Source organism: Hyperoodon ampullatus, assembly GCF_949752795.1.
Source record: "Hyperoodon ampullatus genome assembly, contig: SUPER_X_unloc_1, whole genome shotgun sequence".
Lineage (NCBI taxonomy): Eukaryota > Metazoa > Chordata > Mammalia > Artiodactyla > Ziphiidae > Hyperoodon > Hyperoodon ampullatus.
In genome coordinates this window covers 4,778,080-4,803,661 of record NW_027641097.1, presented here as the reverse complement: position 1 = coordinate 4,803,661, position 25,582 = coordinate 4,778,080, and positions in this window count along the sequence as shown.

The following is a 25,582-nucleotide window of genomic DNA, read 5'->3' as shown; positions in this document are numbered from 1 at the left end:
AGGTACGTTGGAATCGCCTTTAAAGCACAGGAAGAGGGGCACAACTTCGACAATGATGCACTTGGCCAAAAGGACGTATGTGTTTTCTCCTGAATATATTCAGGAGAAAACACATACGTCCTTTTGGGCCAGGCAAGGAAGCGGGCAATGCAAATCTGCACTACAAAGAAGTATCACTTCCCACTGGTCAAAAGGGACATCCGCAAAATGTGTAAACACCAGAAAGGCAAGACAGGCCCTGGTGAACTGGGAGCCTAGTTATGTTGATGGGCAGGATGTAAATTGCCAACTGCCTCTCTGGAGGAGTGCATTGTGTTCCCTACAACAAGTAAGCAACAGAGCTACTGATCCAAGGGCAATTCCAGTCTAAGGAATATACCTTGGAAAACTGAAAATCAATAAGACAGAGCCACCCCACCATTTAGAGCTGCACTGCTTACAAGAACCTCAACTTAGGTACACCTTAAATATCCCAGGAAAGACAAAAATGGTTCAAGAAATTGTGGTATTTACATATGATGGAATATCCCTCAGCCATGAAATCAGTGTCATAAGGCCAGTAGCAGCAAAATGAGTGGATTAAGGTACGATGATTCTAAGTGAAATAAGTCAAAGAGAAAAGAAACTTATCATAAGATATCACTTATGAAGGTCCTGTAAACATGGCTACACATGAAGTGAGTTAGGAAAGAGAACAGACTCTCACATTGAGAAAAAACTCTTATGCCTGCTTAAGGGGGAAGTAGAGGTGGGGTGATGCATAAAACCAGAGTTTGATATTAGTACATGTACCGTTCCAAAAACCAATTACGGAGTAGAAAAGACCTACAACTTCCTAAGTGAAAGGGACTCAAAACACCATATTTCCCGCAGAGGAATATATCTGACTAGTAAGAATCGTAAAACCTATGTATTGATATGTCTCAATCAGGAAATCAAGTGTGTCTACACTGGCAGAATCATGTCAGTGACAATCAGCTCAAATGCACTATAAAAAGGAATTTCAAAAACAAAACAAAAAAACAGGGAAATTCTTTACAATTCCTTCAGGGGCTCTGATGAAAACTGGAATGACCCTATCTACAATGACAGCTGGATGTGGCATAAGGCAGGACACTAGGGACTGAGAGGATTGCTGAGATTCGATGAGCAAATGCAGACCATTTAAAGCAATAATGTGTGGCACACATTCCAAGGGTCCCAACTCTCCAGGTTGAAGGGAATATTACTACAGCTATAACATGTACGGGAAACCTAGAGAATGGACACACAGTGAATACAAAAGGTTTTTAAAACTCAACTAATTGTCTCTCTCCTGGTGCTCCGGTTTGAATTTCCAACTCCTTTACTATCAATCTCCCAACTTGGAGAGACAGCCCCTTTAACCTCCTGGTTCTCACATGTTGCCAATTGGCAGAGAATGAAAGGTAAGTTGGAGAATCAATGAGAGAGTAGCTGTTAGAAATTTGGACGGGCACATATAACTCTAATTTCCCGGAGGAAGAAGAATTAATCAAAGTCTCAGCCATCCACTGGGAACCAGTATAGGTCCTGAACCAAAATTTTGGACTTGCGGTCAGCTCACAAAAAACGAGTTGAAAAATGGGGCTCAGGGGCACAGCAATTCACAAACTGGCAGAGTAATAAATGACAACTATCGTCCCAAAATCTGTTGAGGGAAGGCATCGAGGCGGACTTGAAAGCGAGCCAGAATAGCAGGAAACATATTTCAAGAGGTACATTGGAATCCCCTTTAAAGCACAGGAAGAGGGGCAGAACTTCGACAATGATGCAGTGGGCCAAAAAGGGGATATGCGTTTTCTCCTGAATATACTCAGGAGAAAACGCATACGCCCTTTTTGGCCGAGCAAGCAGGCAGGCAATGCAAATCTGCACTACAAAGCAGTATCAGTTCCCAGCGGACAAAAGGGACATCCGCAAAATGTGTAAAAACTAGAAAGGCAACACAGGGCCTTGAGAAATGGGAGACTAGTTATGCTGATGGTCGGGATGTAAATTGCCAACTGCCTCTCTGGAGGAGTGCATTGTGTTCCCTAAAACAAGTAAACAACAGAGCTACAGAGACACGGGCACTTCCAGTCTATGGAATATTCCTTGGGAAAACTGAAATTCAATAAGACAGAGCCATCCCAAAATTTAGGGCTGCACTGCTTACAAGAACCTCAACTTGGGTACACCTGAAATATCCCAGGAAAGACAAAAATGGTTCAAGAAATTGTGTTATTACGTACGACGGAATATCCCTCAGCCATGAAATCAATGTCATAAGGCCAGTAGCAGCAAAAGGAGTGGATTAAGGAACGATGATTCTAAGTGAAATAAGTCACAGAGAAATAAAAACTTATCATAAGATATCACTTATGAAGGTCCTGTAAACATGGCTACACATGAACTGAGTTAGGAAAGAGAACAGAGTCTCACATTTAGAAAACACTCTTATGCCTGCTTAAGGGGGAAGGAGAGGTGGGGTGATGCATAAATCCAGTGTCCTAAATTAGCACAGATACCGTTCCATAAACCAAGTATGTAATAGACAGCACCAAATCCCGGCACAATGAACTGGACTCAACAACCCCTATTCATTGCAGAGGAATATATCTGACTTGTAATAATTCTAAAACATATGTATTCTCATGTCTCCATAAAGGAATCATGCCTGTGTATAACGGAATGCACAGCACTGAAATTTAGCTAAACATCCTTGTAAAAATAAATTTCAAAAGCAAAATGCAAAAACTGCAAAACAGAGAGAAAGTCTTAAAAATTACTTTCAGGTCCTGTGATACAACCTGGATTGACCACCTTTACACCCACAGCTGTAGGAGACATAAGACTGGACACTTGGGGCTGACAAGATTGCTGAGGTTGTGTGAGCAAAAGAACACCACTTAGAGCAATACTGTGTATTACCCATTCTAGTGGCCCCAACTCTCCAAGTTTAAGGGAATCTTCCCACAGTTAAAACATGCATGGGAAACCCGTTGGATGGTACAATGTGTAATCGGGAAAGTTTTCTAAAATGTACCTCATTTTTCCTTTCCTCATTCTCGGCTTAGCCATTCCATCTGCAATACTGAAAATCTCCCCACTTGGAGTGTCAGCGCCTTTACCCTCCTGTTATGCACAGTTTGCAAATTGTGCAGAGGATGAACAGGAAGAGGGGAAACAAATGAGACATTAGCTGTAGGTGTTTGGATGGGCACATGTCACTCTAGTTTCACCTCAGGAAGAAGAATTAAACAAAGGCTCAGCCTGCAACCCCGGAACCAGACAAGGGCCTAAAGCCATCCTGCGGTATTGCAGCCAGCTCACAAATAAGCGAGTTAAAAAATGGAAATCAGGGGCACAGCAATTCACAAACTTGCAGAGTTATAAAGGACAACTATCATCCAGAAATATATTGAGGTAAGGCAGTGAAGAGGATTTGAAAGCAAGGCAGAATTGAAGGAAACAGATTTCAAGAGGTAGATTGGAGTCATCTTTAAAGCACATGAAAAGCGACAGAACTTCGACAATGTTGCCCTTGGCCGAAAAGGGAGTATGTGTATTTTTTGAATATATTCGGGAAAAAAATGCATACGCCCTTTTTGGCCAAGCAAGCCATCAGGCATTGTAAATCCACACTACATAGAAGTGTCACCACCGGTCAAAAGGGCCATCCGCAAATAGTGTAAAAACCACAAATGCAGGACAGGCCATGGAGAAAAGGGAGCCTGGTTATGCCGATGGACAGGATGTAAATTGCCAACAGCCTCTCTGGAGAACTGTATGTTGTTTTCGAAAACAGAGCTACAGAGCATAGCACACTTCCACTCATGGGCGTGTATTTTGGGAAAAATAAAAATCCACAACACACAGCCAGCCCAAAATTTAGGGCTGCTCTGTTTACAAGAACCTCGACTTCGGTATACTTTAAATACACCAGGAAAGGAAAAAAAAATGGATAAAGATGTTGTGGTACTTGTATACCATGGAATGTCACTCAGACATAAAATCAATGTCATAAGGCCAATAGCAGCATAATGAGTGGATTTAGGTACGATGATGCTAAGTGAAATGAGCCACAAAGAAAATGAAACTTATTGTAATATATCACTTATAGAGGGAATGTAAACATGGCTACACATGAACTGAATTTCAAAAGAGAACAGAGTTACACATTTAGAAAACACACTTATGCCTCCTTAAGGGGAAAGGTGATGTGGTGTGATGTGTAAAAGCAGAGTTTGAAATTAGCACGGATACCATACCATATACCATATATGTAATAGACAAGACCTACTCCTTTCTCAATGAACTGGACACAAAACACACTATTCAATGAAGAAGAATATATCTGACTGGTAATAATTTTGAAACCTATGTATTTATATGTCTCCATAATGGAATCAAGTGTATGTAGATTGGCATAAAAACAGATCAATGGAACAGGACAGAAAGCCCAGAGCTAAACCTACATACCTATGGCTATCTCATCTATGACAAAGGAGCTAAGGATATACAATGGAGAAAAGACAGACTCTTCAGTAACTGGTGCTGGGAAAACTGGACCCCTACACATAAAAGAATGAAATTAAGACACTAGATAACACCATACACAAAAATAAACTCTAAATTGATTAGAGATCTAAATATAAGACCAGACACTATAAAACACTTAGAGGAAACCATAGGCAGAACACTCTATGACATAAATCACAGCAAGATCCTTTTTGACCCACCTCCTAGAGAAATGGAAATAAAAACAGAAATCAACAAATGGGACCTAATGAAACTTAAAAGCTTTTACACAGTACAGGAAAACATAAACAAGATGCAAAAACAACCCTCAGAATGGGAGAAAATATTTTCAAATGAAGCAATTGACAAAGGATTAATCTCCAAACTTTACAAGCACCTCATGTAGCTCAATATCACAAAAACAAACAACCCAATTCAAAAACGTGCAGAAGACCTAAATAGACATTTCTCCAAAGAAGATATACAGATTGCCATGAAACACATGAAAGGATGCTGAACATCACTAAACATTAGAGAAATGCAAATCAAAACTACCGTGAGGTATCACCTCACAGCAGTCAGAGTGGCAATCATCAAAAAATTCTACAAAACAATAAATGCTGGAGAGGCCTTTATTGGAGAAAAGGGAACACACTTGCACTGTGGGTGGGAATGTAAATTGATATGGTCACTAGGGAGAACAGTAAGGAGTTTCCTTTAAATAACTAGCAATAGAAGTACCATACGACACAACAATCCAACTACTGGGCATTTGCCTTGCGAAAACCATAATTCAAAAATAGTTATGTACAAAAATGTTCATTGCAACTCTATTTACAATAGCCAGGACATGGAAGCAACCTAAGTGTCCATCGACAGATGAATGGATACAGAAGATCTGGCATATATATACAATGGAATATTACTCAGCCATAAAAAGAAGCAAAACTGAGTTATTTGTACTGAGGTGGATGGACTTAGAATCTGTCCTACACAGTGAAGTAAGTCAGAAAGGGAAAAACAAATACTGTATTTTAACAGAGACATATGGAATCTAACAAAGAAAAAAAAGTTTTAAAGAACCTAGTGGCAGGACAGGATTAAGGACACAGACAGAGAGAAAGGATTTGAGGACAACAGAAGGGGGATGGGTAAGATGGGAAGAAGAGAGAGAATGGCATGGACATAAATACATTACCAAATGTAATACCCATAGCTACTGGGAAGCAGCCACATAGAACAGGGAGATCAGCTCGGTGCTTTGTTACCACCTAAAGGGGTGGGATATGGAGTGTGGGAGGGAGATGCAAGAGGGAGGGGATCTGGTGATATTTGTATATGTATAGCTGATTCACTTTGTTAGACAGCAGAAACTAACACTCCATTGTAATGCAATTATAGTCCAATAAAAGTGTAAAAGGAAAAAAATAAAGCCCAGGGATAAACCTACACACCTATGCTCAACTAAACTATGCAAAGGAGGCAAGACTTTACAATGGAGAAATGAGAGTCTCTTCAATCAGTGGTGCTTTGAAATATGGACAGCTACATGTAAAAGAATGAAATTAGAACACTCCCCAACACCATACATAAAAATATATTCAAAATGGATTAGAGACCTTAATGTAAGACTGGACAGTATAAAACTCTGAGAGGAAAACTTACGAAGAATACTCTGACGTAAATCACAGCAAGATCTTTTTTGATCCACCTCCTATACTAATGAAATAAAAAAAAGAAACGAAACAGATGGGAACTAGTGAAACGTAAAAGCTTTTGCAATGCAAAGGAAACTACAAACAAGAGGAAAAGACCTCCCGCAGAATGGCAGAAAATATTTGCAAACGAATCAATGGACAAATGATTAATCTCCAATATATATAAACAGCTCATGCAGCTCAATATTAATAAAACAAACAACCCAATACAAAAATGGAAAAAAATCTAAATAGACATTTCTTCCAAGAAGACATAGAGATGGCCAAGACGCACATGAAAATCTGTTCAACATCACTAATTATTAGAGAAATGGAAATCGAAACTACAATGAGGTATCATGTCACACGTGTTAGAATGGGCATCATCAGAAAATCTACAAACAACAAATGCTGGAGAGGGTGTGGAGAAAAGGAACCTTCTGCCACTATTGTTGTGAATGTAAATCAATACAGTCTCTATGGAAAACAGTATGGAGGTTCCTTAAAAAACTAAAAATAGAATTACCATATAATCCAGCAATCCCACTACTGGACATATACCCAGAGAAAACCATAAATCAAAAAGACACATTCACCATAATGTTCATTGCAGCACTATTTACAGTAGCCAGGTAATGAAAGCAACCTAAGTGCCCACAGACAGACGAATGGATAAAGATGTGGTACATACATACAATGGAATATTACTCAGCCATACATAGGAATGAAATTAGGTCATTTGTAGAGACCTTGATGGAACTAGAGACTGTCATACAGAGTGAAGTAAGTCAGAAAGAGAAAAACAAATATTGTATATTAATGCATATATGTGGAACCTAGAAAAATGGTACAGATGAACCAGTTTGCAGGGCAGAGATAGAGACACAGATGTAGAGAACAAACATATGGACACCAAGGGGGGAACGTCATGTGAGGGTGGTGGTGGGATGAATTGGGAGACTGGGATTCACATGTGCACACTTATATGTAAAAAATAGATATCCAATAAGAACCTGCTGTATAAAATAAATAAATAAATTTTAAAAAATTAAAAATAAATAAATAACATTTAATAAAATAAAACAGAAAAAAAGTTTTTCCCTTCATATAGACGTCTCTATATTAATGCATTATTTCTATGTTTATATCTCTAAATTAAAAAAAAAAGAGGAATAAATAAAATCTACCTTGAACCAAAAAGAAAAAAGGAAAAAAAAAAACAGAAACCACCAGTTATACAGAGGAAAATCATATAAGGGCACTTGTTCCAGTGGTAAAAAATTCTTAAGTTGGTCAGTGGTGGGAAATAATCTCCCAGGCTGTCAGCAGCGATCCCCCCCCCACAAGGAGCATCCTCATTGCAAAACTCTGGGACTGTGTCGAGGCGTCTGTAAGTAAATGTGAGCTGAGCCCCAGTCCTGCTGCAGCTGAACACTTCCCACCCTTTCCAGGTAAATCACCTGAATATGTACAAAAACTTGCAAGCCTAGGGGAAGGGCAGTGGAGCCACACCAGCGACTGCACGCAGGCCGACTTGGTGCCTGTAGGCCAGCCAGGATGGTCCTGGCCCCAGATGCTCTTCTGGAAGCTTTCCATTTCCCTGCCTGAGATACCCCTCCTGCCACGGCCCCCACTGATTTTTTACTTCCTCACCTCTGCCTGGGGAGAAATTCCAGCGGCAGGTATGGGTGACACATCCTCTTCTTTAGCAGGTGGCAGCCTGGCAACTCCTGCAGAAACTCCAGCCGAGCCCCACTCACACTGGACCACACACAAAGCCAAGGCCCCTCACTCCCTCCCACCACCCCAGCCCCGACAGTGCTGACGGGGCAGAGAATATGGAGTCAGGCAGAGCTACAGGAGCTCTTGCTGACTGGAGAGGTCTTTATATTGAGCTCAACCCAGGCACACCTGGGGAGGGCTGGCAGGCAGTGTCAGGCTGCCCAAATCAGCCAATCCTCACCCCTCAGGGGCTCACAGTTGCAGAAAATGAACCTTGCTAAACGGGCCAGGCCCAAGGAACAGGTGTGGGCTCTTGAGAGTCAGGATAGACAAGGGGCTGCAGCTGCAGCTTGTTTTCTTATCATTTTATCTGGTCCATGAGTGGAAAACAACTTCAAGAAGACCCTATCCTAATGAGAGGAACCCAGGAGTCAGGGAGAGGAGTGATGGTGTGTGGAGACAGAGTCCTGGTGCCCTGGCTGAAGTGGAAGTGTCTGGAAGAGCAGGCAGAGAGAGGCCACACAGACTGATACCCAGGGTCACCGACCTGTCAGAGCTGCTGTTTGTTAGTTCAAGTCCTGCTCTGAGGTGTTCTGTTTCAGCTGTGAGCGACAGGTGAGCTGGGGGTTCTCTGCAAGGTGGGCTATGTGCACGGTTCCTGTGTGTCCAGCCCTGCTGGGGCACCTGCCCAGGGGAGCTCCGTATCCTGGGAAGGGCCTGACTATGAGAGGCCCATGGGCTGCTGTGTAGCTGCACAGATGAGCTCCATACTCTGGGAGAGAGTTGACCACAAGTGCCCAGTGGGCTGTGGTGTGGGGGATGCAGCCCAGGTGAGTTCCATATCCTGGGATTGGCCTGACCACGAGAGCCCCATGGGCTGCTGGAGACCTGGTAAAGGATATCAGGACAGTCAGTGAAGCCACCGAGGATATACATCCAGTAGCTCCTATTTCCTACACCCTGCTGGTCATTCTACCATCCACCAGGCCATGGCATTCTGTATTAGACTTCAGTGATGCCTTCTTCTGTATTCCAATCATCTCAGAGTCACAAGAATTTTTGGCTTGTGAGTGGCAGGACACAACATGCAACAAAAGCAATAATGCTGGGCCATCCTGCACCAATGGTTCAAAAATCCCCTCACCTTCATTGGGGAAATGTCCTCTAAAGACCTAAAAGTTCTACCTCTGTAAAAGGGAACCCTCCTTCAATATGCAGATGACATTCTGATTGTCAGGTCTACTAAAGACGCCTCTGAACTACCTAGCCAAGAAAGAATAGAAGGTGTCCAAGAAAAAGGCTCAAATATCCCAGGCTAAGGTGACATGCCTGGGCTTCATTCTCACAGATATTAGGAGAAACGCATCCCAGGATAGGGAAGAAGCCATTTGCAGCCTTACCTCTTCTAAAACTAGAAGACAGCTTAGGGGTTCCTGGGGAGGCCAAGGTTTTATGCATCTGGATCCATAACTACAGTCTAATAGCTGGGCCTCTACATGAAACACTGACACGAAAGGATGATGATCCTTTAGGATAGAATCCAGAAACAGCCTTTCAAGAATGGAAAGAGCAGTCAATTCAGGCCCTTGCCCAGGAACTCCCTAATTTAGCTAAACCCTTTGAACTTTACATACCCGGTCAAAGGTTAATCACCCTTGGAGCCTTAGTGCAAAAACTGGGACCACTTGAAATGGGGCAACACAAGAATGCCCTTCAGGTATGATAAACTATGGTCACCAAGGGCTTTGCTCACCGCCCCATCAGGGCAGGATACTGGGGTATCTAAAAAGCTGGAAATCAGCAGCCCGCAAGACCAGCTCCCTCCTAAGGGAAAAGGACCCCACGTGGTGATCCTAACCACCCATCAGGCCCTGAATTTGCAGTGGTCGCTCTGTGGACACACTGACCTCGAGTGAGGAGGCCCTCCAACTCCAACCTCCACAGAGACAAACGGGGGCAATGGGCCCCCAAGAAGACACGTGTGACCATAACTTGACCTGGAGTTTCTCTCAGAAAACAAGTCTGTGCCCAGAAAGAGCAGACTACAGCTTGGAGGACTTACTGCACCCAGAGGGGAGCTAATAAGCTTGGCGGGGGAATAGTTTATTCAGGATTTCACCATAGAAAACCCTACAGACACCGCGGTGATTGTGGCCAATATGAACGGCTGGACTGCTGGCTACTTCAAAAGGCCGTTGACTCAGTGGACGTCATGGTCCTGGATCACCACCGACCCTGGACTGTCTGGGAGTTGAGCGGGCAGGGCTCTGACACATGGTGCTGTTTGTACATTAATTCAGGGACCTAATTAAAGAAAGCACAGACTACTGGTCAGAGCATCTAGGCTGGCAAAAACCGTCAGCCTAAGGTTGCCAAACAAATGTGGGGTGCGGTGAAACCTGCCACAGCAGCATCTCTGTGCATCGCTTTCCTGGACCCTTAAAGGTCAATCGAATCTATAACACTTCCAATGCTGGTGCTCAGGTGGACGAGCAGTGAGGCAGGAGGCATTGGGACAATCAACCTCACCTGGAGGCTGCTGGGGAGAAGTTTTGCCCCTCCCCCGTGTATGACGGCTCCCACCTCAGCATGAAGCAGTTACAAAAGAGGGGTCTGCACCCTCAGCACCCCAAGAATGAGGTACGGGACAAAATGCAGAGGAAGTGTTCATCTCCGGCAACGTTCATTAAAAATTCCTGGGAGATAAAAAGAGAATCTGGGCAATAAAAAAAAAGTCTAACCTGTTTTCCTTTGTGCTTTGTCTAATTTCACGTGCTCCTAGGGTTCCGCATGCAGAGGTCCCACACCCGGCACATCAGCCCAGATTTCCTAGAGCAGAATGGCTGTGTCGACACCTCAGCTAGCATGGTCCCATGCAGACTCCGCAACATAGAGCCTGAGCTGCAGCCAACCCAGCCCTCTAGAGCTCCATCCCCTCCCTCCCGATGACGCTGCCGGGACCCCTACAAAGCAGCCCAGCCCACAGCCCGCGGGGTAGTGAATGCTCTCACCTCTCCATTCTGTTTTCAAAATATAAAGTTTCCTTTGCTTCTGAACCAAACTCAGTCTTGATCTTTTGGCTCCAATGACACTGGGCTCGGGGATTCCTGTTGGGGTCCACTCTGGAGGATCAGTAACAGAAATTGAGAACATTGTAACTTCAATGAACAGATATGTGAGCCAAACTGTAGTTAACATAGAGCAGTGTATAAGGCTCGGGTATAATAAGATGTTTCTAAGACTTACATTTGATATTTCCATCACTTTATTATAAGCAAGTTCAGTGAAGACGTCTGTCTTATTTGTCAGGTCAACATTAGAGAACTGAAGTGATTTATTCCCAAGGATGTACATTGAATATTCTTGGCTGAAGCTTCAATTTTGTTTTGAACGCTTTTCCATTGAAAATGATACCTCTCTTTAAGCTTCCCCATTTCTGAGAAGTATAAAATCTTATAATTTATTATTAGCAAAGGGGAAATGTAGGAGAAGGGATAAATTAACAGTTTGGGATTAACACATACATACTGCAATGTACAAAACAGATCATCAACAAGGAACTACTGTATAGCACAGGGAACTACACTGAATATTTTGCAATAACCTACAAGGGGAAATAATCTGAAAAAGAATAGATATTTTTATTGACATCATCTATCAATGACAGATAAAATGTAACCTAAGCAAGGCCAGTGGTGAACACTTCTGATCCCGAAGATTTCAATCATCTAATGTTTGGACTCTGCCTATTTTCCAAGGCCCTTAGTGGACATATGTGTAGCCGTAGCATAAACATTCCCCAATTTGGGGTTCTGGGAGGCACTAATTTGGAAAAAACCCTGGTGTTCCACTTACATGCACGGGACCGTTCCTACGGCTAAAACATGCCTGTCACACCTAGAGGATGGTACACCGTTTGATCGGAAAGAGTTTGGAAAAGGCACCTCATCTCCTCATCGCCTGGTGCTCGGGTTCACCCCTCCAGCATCTTTCCTAACAATCTCCTCACTTGGGGATATCAGCACAGTCAACATCCTGTTGCACACAGTTTGGAATTTGTCCAGAGGATGAAGCGGAAGGATGAGAAAAATTTAGAGACAAGTCTTAGGTGTTCAGACAGGCACATGCCACTCTAATTTCCAATCCGGGAGGCAAATTCATCAAAGGCTAGAATTGCCCATGGAAACAGAATAGGGCTAGAGGAAATCCTGCTGTTTTGTGTCCAGTTTCCAAAAACACAAGTTGAAAAATGGAAATCAGGCGAACTAAAATTCATGAAACTGCAGAGTTGAAAATATCTATCGTCAAAAAATGTCTTGAGGTAAGTCACAGAAAAGGACTTGTAAGCAAGAGAGATTGTCAGGAAACAGATTTGAAGAGGTAGAAAGGACTCCCCATTAAAGCACAAGAAAAGGGGCTGAACATCGCCAATGATGCAGTTGGCCAAAAAGGGCGTATGCAATTTTTCTGAATATATTCAAGTAAAGGCCATACACACTTTTTATCCAACCAAACAGGTGGGCACTGGAAATCAATATTACAAAATGTATCACTTCACATCAGTCAGAAGGGCCATCCACATAAAGTGTAAACACCCGAAATGCAGGAGAGGGTGAGGAGAAAAGGGAGCCCTGTGAGGCTGATAGTGGAAATGTAATTTGCCAACGGCCACTCTGGAGAAGTGTATTGTGTTTGCTAAAACATCTAAAAAATGAGCTACAGACCATAGGGCACTTGCACTCATGGGCGTATACCTTGGGAAAAACAAAAATCAACAGAAAACAGGCACCCCAACGTTTACCACCTCTCTGTTAAAAAGGGCCTCAACTTGGATATAACCTAAATGTCCCTGGGAGGATAAAATTGATAAAAGAGATGGGGTACTTATGTAGAGTGGAATATTACTCATCCAGAAATCAATGAAATAAGGCCAGTTGTAACAACTCTGGAGGAGTTACATACGATCATTCTAAGTGACGTATGTCAGAAAGAAAAAGACACATATCATAAGATGTCACTTAGAGGTGGAATCAGAAATGGCTAAACATGAAATAAATTACAAAACAGAAACATAGTCAAATATGTAGAAAATAGACATAAGGCTACTAAATGGGAAAGGTGGGGAAGGGTGAGGTATTATCCAGGAGGTTGAAATTAGCAAATATACCATTCAAAGTACCAAATTGAATAACAGACAAGGCCTACACGGTACATCAAAGAACTGCACTCAGCCCACTCAAGTCAATGGAAAATAATACATATGACTGCTAAGAATCTGATAAAGAATTTATTGATGTCTCACAGTATATGAATCAAGAGGATGTACAGCAGCAAAAAACAGAGCTTTGAAAATCAGCTGTAACCAATATAAAAATAAATTTAAAAATATTTATAAAAACAGTGAGACAGACAAAAACTCTTACAACTTTTGTTGAAGGGCTACGATGTAACATGGATTGAACACATGTAGACCCACAGCAGGATGATATATAAGGCAGGAAGCTATGCACGCTAAGAGATGTTAGAGAGGCTGGGTGAGAAAATGCAGACCTTTTAAAGTAATACTGCCTGATTCCCATTCCATGGGTACCAAAACTGCAGGTTCAAGGGAATCTTCTGACAGCGAAAACATGCCTGGGAAACCGAGACGAATGTACACTGTGTGATCAGGAAAGGTGTCGAAAATGCACCTCATTTTTAATCTCCTGGTGCTGGGGTTCACCATTCCAGCCAAATTACTAACAATCTCCCCACTTGGAGAATCAGCACCTTTAACCTCCTGTTTCACACAGTTTGCAATTTGTGCAGAGGATAAACGGGAAGAGAGGGAACCAATGAGAGACTAGCTGTAGGAGTTTTGACAGGCACATGTCACTCGAATTTACTATTAGGAAGAAGAATTAACCAAAGGCTCAACCTTCCTCTCCAGAACCAGAATAGGGCGGGAAGCAATACAATGGTTTGGCGGCCAGCTCACAAAAAATGCGAGTTGCAAAATGGAGCTCAGGAGCAGATAATTCAAAGACCTGCAAAGATAAAAATGATAACCAACGTCCAAAAATATATTCAGGTACAGCAACGAAGAGAATCTGAATGAGAGGCAGAATTGTAGGAAACAGATTTCAAAACGTAGATTGGAATCACATTTAAAGCATATGAAAAGCAGAAGAATTTCTAAAATGATGCAGTTGGGCAAAACGGTGTATGCGTTTTTTCGTGAATATCTTCAGGAAAAAAACACATACAGAGTTTTTGGCCAAGCAAGCAAGCGGGAAATGCAAATCCGCACAACAACGAAGTCTCAATTTCCACTGCTCAGAAACGCCATCCAAAAAATGTGTACAAACCAGAAATGCAGGAGAGGCCATGGAGAACAGGTAGCTAGTCACCCTGATGGGTGGGGTATAAATATCCAAGAGCCACTCTGAAGAAGTGTATGCTGTTTCCTAAAACATTTAAATACAAAGCTACCGAGCATAGGGAACTTCCACTCATGGGCCTATAACTTGGGAAGACTAAATATCAACAAGACACAGGCACCCCTATGTTTAAGGCTGCTCTGCAAACAAGAACCTCAACTTCAGTACACCTTAAATATTAAAGGAAAGAGAAAATTTTGTAAAGAACTTGTGGTAATTTTGTTCAAAAGAATATCACTCAGATATAAAATCAATGTCATAATGCCAGTAGCAGCATAACGAGTGGATTAAGGTACAATGATTCTAAGTGAAATAAGTCACACAGAAAAAGAAACTTATCATAAGATATCACTTAGGAAGGTCCTGTAAACATTGCTACACAAGAACTGAGTTAGGAAAGAGAACAGAGTCTCACATTGAGAAAACACTCTTATGCCTGCTTAAGGGGCAAGGAGAGGTGGGCTGATGCATAAAGCCAGAGTTTGATATTAGCACAGGTACCATTCCATAAACCAAATACAGAATAGACAAAACCTACACCTTCCTCAGTGAACGGGACTCAACACAACTATTCCCCGCAGAGGAATATATCTGACTAGTAAGAATCTTAAAACCTATATATTGATATGTCTCCATAAGGGAATCAAGTGTGTCTAGACTGGCATAAACAGGTCGTTGAAAATCAGCTCAATCCCATTATTAAAATGAATTTCAAAAACAAAACAAAACAAGAAAAACAGCGAAATTCTTACACAATGCATTCAGGGGTTCTGATGAAACCTGGAATGACCCTATCTGCAAAGACAGCTAGATGAGACATAAGGATGGACACTTGGGAATGAGAGGACTGGTGAGATTGGGTGAGAAAATGCAGACCCTTTAAAGCAGTATTGCATGCCACCCATTCCATGGGTCTCAACTCTCCAGGTAGAAGGGAATATCACTACAGTTATAACATGTATGGGAAACCTAGAGAATGGACACCCTGTGATGGCGTAAGATTTGTAAAAGGCTCCTAATTTTTCCTCTCCTTCTGCTCCAGTTTGGCAATCCAACTGCTTTACTATCAATCTCCCACCTTGGAGAGTCAGCCTGTATAACCTCCTGCTTTGCACAGTTTGCAAATTGTGCAGAGGATGAAAGGGAAGAGGGAGAACCAATCAGAGAGTAGCTGGAGGCATTTGGACGGACATATGTCAGTCTAATTTCCCGTCTGGAAGAAGAATTAACCAAAGCGTCAGCCTGCACCCCCGGAACCAGTATATGTCCTGAAGCAAAATTGTGGATTTGCGGGCAGCTCACAAAAACGCGAGTTGAAAATTGGAGTTTGGGGCAGATCAGTTCACAAACCTGCAGAGTTATAAAGGACAACTCACTTCCAAAAATCTGTTGAGGGAAGGCAACGAAGTGGACTTGAAAATGAGGCAGAATTGCACAAAACATATTTCAAGAGGTAAATTGGAATCGCCTTTAAAGCACAGGAAAAGCGTAACAACTTCAAAAATGATGCACTTGGCCAAAAAGAGTGTATCCATTTTCTGCTGAATATATTCAGGAGAAAACACATACGCTCTTTTTGGCCAATCAAGAAAGTGCACAATGCAAATCCGCACTACAAAGAATTGTCAATTCCCACCGGTCAAAAGGGACATCCGAAAATCTGTACAAACCAGAAAACAAAGACAGAGATGACAAGGGCATGAAGCAATGTGATCCCAAGGGTCATGGAGGATTGTGATGACAAGGTCATGTAGCATTTTGCTGAAAAATGCATTTAGCATTGTGATGACAAGGGTCATGGAGCACTGTGATGACAAGTGTCACGGAGCATTGTGATTACAGGGGTCATGGAGCATTGGGATGACAAGGGCATGGATCATTGTGATGACAAGGGTTATGGAGAATTTTGATGACAAGAGTCCCGGATCATTGTGTTGTCAGGGGTCATGTAGCGTTGTGATGACAGTGGTCATGGAGCATTGTGATGACAAGTGTTCTGAATAAGTGAGATGAGAAATTCATGGAGCTTTGGGCTGAAAATGTTCATGGAGTATTGTGATGACAGGGGTCATGGAGCATTGTGATGACATGGGCATGGAGCATTCTGCTGAGAAAAACATGGAGCGTTCTGATGACATGCATCATGGAGCTTTGTGATGACAAGGGCATGGAGCATTGTGATTACAGGGCTCTAAGAGCACTGTGAAGAAAATGGCATGGATCATTGTGATGAAAAAGTCATGGAGCATTGTCATGACAGGGTTCAAGGAGCATATTGACGACAAGTGTCAGGGAGCATTGTGATGAAAAGGGTATTGAGCATTGTGATGACAAAGTTCATGGAGCATTGTGATGAGAAGACAATGGATAATTGTGAAGACGAGCGTCATGGGGAGTTGTGATGACAAGTGTTATGGAACATTGTGATCACAAGGGTTTGCAGCATTGTGATGACAAAGAACATGGAGCATTATGATTTCATTGTGATGTCAATAGCATGAAGCATTATGATGATGGGCAGGGTGCATTGTGATGACAGGGTTCATGTAGCATTGAGATGGAAAGGGCATGGAGCCTTGTGATTACAGGTGTCTTGGAGCATTGTGATGACAAGGGCATGCAGCATTGTGATGAGAAGGCCATGGAGCATCCTGATGACATGCGTCATGGAGCTTTGTGATGACAAGGGCATGCAGCATTGTGATTTCAGGGGTCTTGGAGCATAGTGATGAAAAGGGCATGGATCATTGTGACGGAAAATGCATGGAGCCTTGTCATGACAGGGTTCAAGGAGCATACTGACGACAAGTGTCAGGGAGCATTGTGATGACAAAGTTCATGGAGCATCGTGATGAGAAAACCATGGATAATTGTGATGACGAGCGTCATGGGGCGTTGTGATGACAAGTGTTATGGAACATTGTTATCACAAGGGTTTGGAGCATTGTGATGACAGGGTTCATGGAGCATTGAGATGAAAAGGGGCATGGATCATTGTGATTAAAGTGGTCTAGGAGCATTGTGATGACAACGGCATGGACCATTGTGATGAGAATGCAATGGAGCATTCTCATGACATGCGTCATGCAGCTTTGTGATGACAAGGGCATATAGCATTGTGATGACAGTGGCATGGAACATTGGACTGACAATTTTCATGAATTATTGTGATGACAGTGGGCATGGAGCATTGTGATGACAAGGTCATGGAATACTGTGAAGACAGGTGACAGGGAGCATTGTGATGACATATGTCATGGTCCATTGAGATGACAATGGCATGGAGCATTGTGATGCCATGTGTAATGGAGGATTGTGATGACAAAGGTAATGGAGCATTGTGATGACAATGGCTTGGAGCATTGTGATAACAAGGGTCATGGAACATTGTGATGACAAGGGCATGGAGCATTGTGATTACAACGGACATTGAGAATTTTTATGACAAGGTCATGAAGCATTTTGATGACAAAGGCATGGAGCTTGCTATGACAGGGTTCATGGGGCATTGCGAAGACAAGTTCATGGAGAATTGTGATGACAAGATCATGTAACATTGTGATGAGAAGTGTCATGGAGCATTGTGATGACAAGGACATGGAGAATTGTGATGACAAGGGACATGGAGCATTGGTATTACCAGGGAATGGAGCATTGTGATGGCAAGACCGTGGAGCACTGTGATGAGAAGACCATGAATAACTGTGATGACGAGCATCATGGAGCACTGTAATGACAAGGGTCATGGAGCATTCTGAAGACTGGTGTCATGGAGCATTTTGTTCACAGGGGTCAGGGAACATTGTGATGACAGGGGTCATGGAGCATTGAGATGACAAGTTTCATGGAGCATTCTGATGATAAGCTTGTGGATTATTGTGATGACATTTGCATGGAGCATTGTGATGAAAAGGGCATGGATCACTGTGATGAAAAAGGCATGGAGTCTTGTCATGACAGTGTTCAAGGAGCATACTGATGACAAGTGTCAGGGAGCATTGTGATGACAAGTGTGTTGAGCATTGTGATGACAAAGGTCATGGAGCATTGTGATGAGAAGACCATGGATAATTGTGATGACGAGAGTCATGGGGCGTTGTGATGACAAGTGTTATGAACATTGTGGTCACAAAGGTTTGGAGCATTGGATGACAGAGGTCAGGGAGCATTTTGATTTCATTGTGTTGACAATAACATGAAGCAGTATGATGATGGGCATGGTGCATTGTGATGACAGGGTTCACGGAGCATTGAGAAGAAAAGGGGCATGGAGCATTGTGATTACAGGTGGCTTGGAGCATTGTGATGACAAGTGTATTGAGCATTGTGATGACAAAGTTCATGGAGCATTGTGGTGACACGGGAATGGAGTATTGTGATGACAGGCATCATGGAGTGTTGTGATGGCAAGTGTTGTGGAACAATTTGATCACAAGGGTTTGGAGCATTGTGATGACAGAGGTCATGGATCATTTTAATTTCAAAGAGCATGGAGCATTGTGATGACATGGGTCAGGGAGCATTGTGATGAGAAGATCAAAGACCATTGGGCTGAAAATATTCATGGAGCACTGTGATGACAGGTGTCATGGGGCATTGTGATGACAGGGGTCATGGAGCATTGTGATGACAAGGGTCATGGAACATTCTGATGACAAGCTTGTGGAGAATTTTGATGACAAGGGCAAGGAGCATTGTGATTACAGGGGTCTTGGAGATTTGTGATGAAAATGGCATGGAGGCTTGTCATGACAGGGTTCAAGGAGCATACTGATGACAAGTGTGAGGGAGCATTGTGATGACAAGTGTAATGAGCATTGTGATAGCAAAGTTCATGGAGCATTGTGATGAGAAGACCAGGGAAAACTGTGATGAGGAGCATCATGGGGTATTGTGATGACAAGTGTTATAGAACATTATGATCACAAGGGTTTGGAGCATTGTGATGACAGAGGTCATGGAGCATTTTGATTTCATTGTGATAACAATAGCAAGAAGCATTATGATGATGGGCATTCTGCATTGTGATGACAGGGTTCATGGAGCATTGAGATGAAAAGGGGCATGGAGCACTGTGATTAAAGGTGTCTTGGAGCATTGTGATGACAAGGGCATGGAGCATTGTGAATAAGAAGGCCATGGAGCATTCTGATGACATGCGCCATGAGGTTTTTTGATGACAAGTGCGTGGAGCATTGTGATTACAGGGTCTTGGAGCATTGTGATGACAAGGGTCATGGAGCCTTGTGATGACAAGGCCGTGGAACCTTGTGATGGCAGGTTTCATGGAGCATTGTTATGACAGGAGTAACGGAGCATTGTGATGACAAGCGCATCAGCATTGGTCTGAAACGTTTCATGGATTATTGTGATGAGAGTGGGCATGGAGCATTGTGATGAGATGGGCATCGAGCATTGGTATCACAAGCGTCATGGAGCTTTGTGATGACAAGTGCATGGAGCAATTTGATGAGAGTGTTCATGGAGCACTGTGATGACAATGGCATTGTGATGCCAAGGGTTATGGAGTTTTGTGATGACAAATGTCATGGAGCAGTTTGATGACAAGGGCATGGTGCATTGTGAAGGGAAGGGCAGGGAGCATTGTGATGACAGGGTCATGGAGCAATTTGATGAAAAGTGTCATGGAACATTTTGATTACAGGGGTTATAGAATACTGTGATGTCAGGGGTCATGGAGCAGTGGGATGAAATGGGTCATGGAGCATTTTGATGACAGGGGTTATGGAACATTGTGATGTCAGGGGTCATCGAATATTGTGATGATAAGTGCTTTTAGCATTTTGATGACGGGGTCATGGAACATTGTGATGACAGGGGTGATGGAGTATTGGGATGACTAGTGATGGAACATTGTGATATCAGTGGTGATAGAGCATTTTGATGAGAAGTGCATGGAGCACTGTGATGACAAGGTTTATGCAGCATTGTGATGACAAGGATGTGGAGCATTGTGATGACAAGCACATGGCGCATTGTGATGACAAGAGTCATAGAGCATTGTGCTGAGAAACGCATAGAGCATTGTGATGACAAGGGTCACAGAGCCTTGTGATGAAAAGTTCATGGAGCATTGTGGTGACAAAAGTCACAGAGACTTGTGATGACGAGGGCATGGACCATTGTGATGAGAAAGGTCATGAAGCATTGTGATGACAGGAGTCACGGAGCATTGTGATGACGGCTCATGAAGCATTGTGATGACATGTGTCATGGAGCATTGTGGTGACAAAAGTCACAGAGACTTCTGATGACGAAGGCATGGACCATTGTGATGAGAAAGGTCATGAAGCATTGTGATGACAGGAGTCACGGAGCATTGTGATGACGGCTCATGAAGCATTGTGATGACAAGGGCATGGAGCATTGTGATGACAGGGGCATGGAGCATTGGTCTAACAAGTTTCATGCATTATTGCGATGACATTGGGAATGGCGCATTGTGATGACAAGGGCATGGAGCATTGTGATGACAAGGTCATGCAGTATTGTGAAGACAGGTGTCTGGGAGCATTGTGAAGACATAAGTCATGGCCCATTGTGATGACAATGCCATGGAGCATTGTGATGCCAATTGTCATGGAGGTTTGTGATGAGAAATGTAATGGAGCATTGTGATGACAAGGGCTTGGAGCATTGTGATGACAAGGGTCATGGAGCACTGTGCTAAGACGGGCATGGAGCACTGTGATGACAATGGTCATGGTGCATTCTGCTGAGAAAGCCATGGAGCATTGTGATGACAACGGTCACAGACCACTATGATGAAAATTTCATGGAGCATTGTGGTTAAAAATGTCACAGAGTCTTGTGATGACGGGGGCATGGATCATTGTGATGACAAAAGTCATGAAACATTGTGATGACTGGAGTCACGGAGTATTGTGATGACTGGGGTCATGGAGCATTGTCATGACAAGTGTGTGGAGCATTGTGATGACAGGGGCATGGAGCATTGGTCTGACAAGTTTCATGGATTATTGTGATGACAGTGCGCATGGTGGACTGTGATGACAGGGCATGGAGCATTGTGATGACAAGGTCATGCAGAATTCTGAAGAAAGTGGTCCAGGAGCATTGTGATGACATATGTCATGGTCCATTGTGATGACAAGGCGTGGAGCATTTTGATGACAGGGGTCATGGAGCATTGTGATGACAAGGGTCATGGAGCATTCTGATGACAAGCTTGTGGAGTAATGTGATGACAATGGCATGGAGCATTGTGATGACAAGGGCTTGGAGCATTGTGATGACAATGGTCATGGAGCATTGTGATGACAGTGGTCATGGAGCATTGTGATGACAAGGGCCATTGAGAATTTTGATGAAAAGGTCTTGAAGCATTGTGATGACAAGCATATGGAGCTTGCTATGACAGTGGTTATGGAGTATTGCGATGACAAGTGCATGGAGAATTGTGATGACAAGAGCATGTAATATTGTGATGAGAAGTGTCATGGAGCATTGTGATGGCAAGACCGTGGAGCATTGTGATGAGAAGACCATGGGTAATTGTGATGACGAGCGTCATGGAGCACGGTAATGACAAGGGGCGTTGAGCATTGTGATGACAGGTGTCATGGAGCATTGTGATGACAGGGGTCATGGAGCATTGTGATGAGAAGTCTCATGGAGTATTATGATGACAAGCTTGGTGAGTATTGTGATGACAGTGGCATGGAACACTGTGATGAAATGGGCATGGAGCATTGTGATGAAAAAGGCATGGGGCCTTTTCATGACAGGGTTCAAGGAGCATTCTAACGACAAGTGTCAGGGAGCTTTGTGATGACAAGTGTATTGAGCACTGTGATGACAAAGTGCATGGAGCATTGTGATGACACTGGCATGGAGTATTGTGATGACAGGCATCATGGAGCGTTGTGATGACAAGTGTTGTGGAACAATGTGATCATAAGGGTTTGGAGAATTGTGATGACAGAGGTCATGGATCATTTTGATTTCAAGGAGCATGGAGCATTGTGATGACAGGGGTCATGGAGCATTGTGATGAGAAGATCATAGAGCATTGGGCTGAAAATATTCATGGAGTATTGTGATTACAGGTGTCTTCGAGCATTGTGATGAAAAGGGCATGGAGCCTTGTCATGCCAGGGTTCAAGGAGCATACTCACGACAAGTGTCAGGGAGCATTGTGATGACAAGTGTATTGAGCATTGTGATAACAAAGTTCATGGAGCATTGTGCTGAGAAGACCATGGATAACTGTGATGAGGAGCGGCATGGGGCATTGTGATGACAAGTGTTATGGAACATTGTGATCACAAGGGTTTGCAGCATTGTGATGACAGAGGTCATGGAGCATTTTGATTTCATTGTGATGACAATAGCATGAAGCATTATGATGATGGGCATGGTGCATTGTGATGACAGGGTTCATGGAGCATTGAGATGAAAAGGGACATGGAACATTGTGATTAAATGTGTCTTGGAGCATTGTGATGACAAGGGCATGGAGCATTGTGAATGAGAAGGCCCTGGAGCATTCTGATGACATGCGCTATGGAGCTTTGTGATGACAAGGGCCATTGAGAATTTTGATGACAAGGTCGTGAAGCATGGTGATGACAAGTGCATGGAGCTTGCTATGACAGGGGTCATGGAGCATTGCGATGACAAGTGCATGGATAATTGTGATGAAAAGTGCACGTAACACTGTGATGAGATGTGTCATGGAGCATTGAGATGACAAGGACGTGGAGAATACTGATAACCAGGGCATGGAGCATTGTGATGGCTAGACCGGGGAGCATTGTGATGAGAAGACCATGGATAATTGTGATGACGGGCTTCATGTAGCTCTGTAATGACAAGGGGCATGGAGCATTGTGATGGCAGGGGTCATGGAGCATTGTCATGACAATGGTCATGGAGCATTCTGATGACAAGCTTGTGGAGTATTGTGATGACAATGGCATGGAGCATTGTGATGAAAAGTGCATGAATCATTGTGATGACTGGGGTCATGGAACATTGTGATGTCATGGCTGTGGGAGTATTGTGAAGACTAGTGATGGAACATTGTGATATCAGTGGTGAGAGACCATTTTCATGAGAAGTGCATGGAGCATTGTTATGACAAGTTTTATGGAGCATTTTGATGACAAGGATGTGAGGCATTGTGATGACAAGCGCATGGTGCCTTGTGATGACATCGGTCATGGAGCATTGTGATGAGAAGTGTCATGGATCATTGAGATGGCAAGTCCGTGGATCACTTTGATGAGAAGACCAATGATAATTGTGATGACGAGCGTCATGGAGCACTGTAATGACAAGGGGCAAGGAGCATTGTGATGACAGGTGTCATGGAGCATTGTGATAACAGGGGTCATGGAGCACTGTGATGACAAGGGTCATGGAGCATTCTGATGACAAGCTTGTGGAGTATTGTGATGACAATGGCATGGAGCATTGTGACGAAAAAAGCAAGGAGTCTTTTCATGACAGGTTTCAAGGAGCATTCTGACGACAAGTGTCAGGAAGCATTGTGATGACAAGTGTATTGAGAATTGTCATGACAATGATCACGGAGCATTGTGATGACAAGGCATGGAGTATTGTGATATCAGACATCATGGAGCATTGTGATGACAAGTGTTATGGAACATTGTGTTCACAGGAGTTTGGAGCATTGTGATGACAGAGGTCATGGATCATTTTGATTTCAAGGAGCATGAGAAATGTGATGACAATGGCATGAATCAATGTGAACCCAAGGTTCATGGAGGATTGTGATGACAATGGTAATTGAGGTTTGTGATGACAAGTGCATGGAGCATTGTGATTAAAAGGTCATGTAGCATTTTGCTGACAAAGGCATGGAGCATTGTGATGACAAGGGTCATGGAGCACTGGGATTAGAAGCATCATGGAGCATTGTGATAACAGGGGTCATGGAGCATTGGGAAGGCAAGGGTATAGATCATTGAGATGAAAAGGGTCATGGAGATTTTTGATGACAAGAGTCCCGGATCACTGTATTGTCAGGGCTCATGGCACGTTGTGGTGACAGGGGTCATGGAGCATTGTGATGACAGGTGTCATGAAGCATTGTGATGAGAAGACCATAGAGCATTGTGATGACAAGTCTCATGGAGCAATCTGATGAGAAGGGTCATAGAGCATTGTGATTACAGGTTTCTTGGCGCACTGTGATGACAAGGGCATGGAGCATGGTGATGACAAGGTCATGTAGCATTTTGCTGACAATGCCTTGGAGCATTCTAATGACATGTGTCATGGAGCTTTGTGATGACAATCGTATGGAGCATTGTGATTAAAGGGGCCTTGGAGCATTGTAATGAAAAGCGCATGGATCATTGTGAGGAAATGGCATGCAACCCTGTCATGACAGGTTTCAAGGAGCATACTGAAGACCAGTGTCAGGGAACATTGTGATGACAAGTGTATTGAACATTCTGTTGACAAAGGTCATGGAGCATTGTGATGAGAAGACCATGGATAATTGTGATGAGGAGCGTCATGGGGCATTGTGATGACAAGTGTTATGGAACACTGTGATCAGAAGGGTTTGGAGCATTGTGATGACAAAGGTCATGGAGCATTTTGATTTCATTGTGATGACAATAGCATGAAGCATTATGATGATGGGCATGGTGCATTGTGATGACAGTGTTTATGGAGAATTGAGATGAAAAGGGGCATGGAGCATTGTGATTACAGTGGTCTTGGAGCATTGTGATGACAAGGTACATGGAGCTTTGTGATGACAATGCTGTGGAATATTGTGATAGCAGGGGTCATGGAGCATTCTTATTACAGGGCTAATGGAGCATTGTGATGACAAGGGCATTGAGCATTGGTTTGAAATGTTTCATGGATTATTGTGATGACAGTGGTCATGGAGCATTGTGATGCCAAGGGCAGGGAACACGGTGATACATGGGTCATTGAGGATTGTAATGACAAGGCATGGAGCATTGTGTTGAGAAAGGCATCGAGCATTGTGATGACAAGCGTCATGGAGCTTTGTGATGAAAAGGGCAAGGAGGAATGTGATGAGAGTGTTCATGGAGCACTGTGATGACAATGGCATGTAGCATTGTGATGCCAAGGGTCATGGAGCTTGGTGATCACAAAGGTCATGGAGCATTTTGATGACAAGAGTGTGGTGCATTGTGATGAGTAGGGCAGGGAGCATTGTGATGAAAGGGT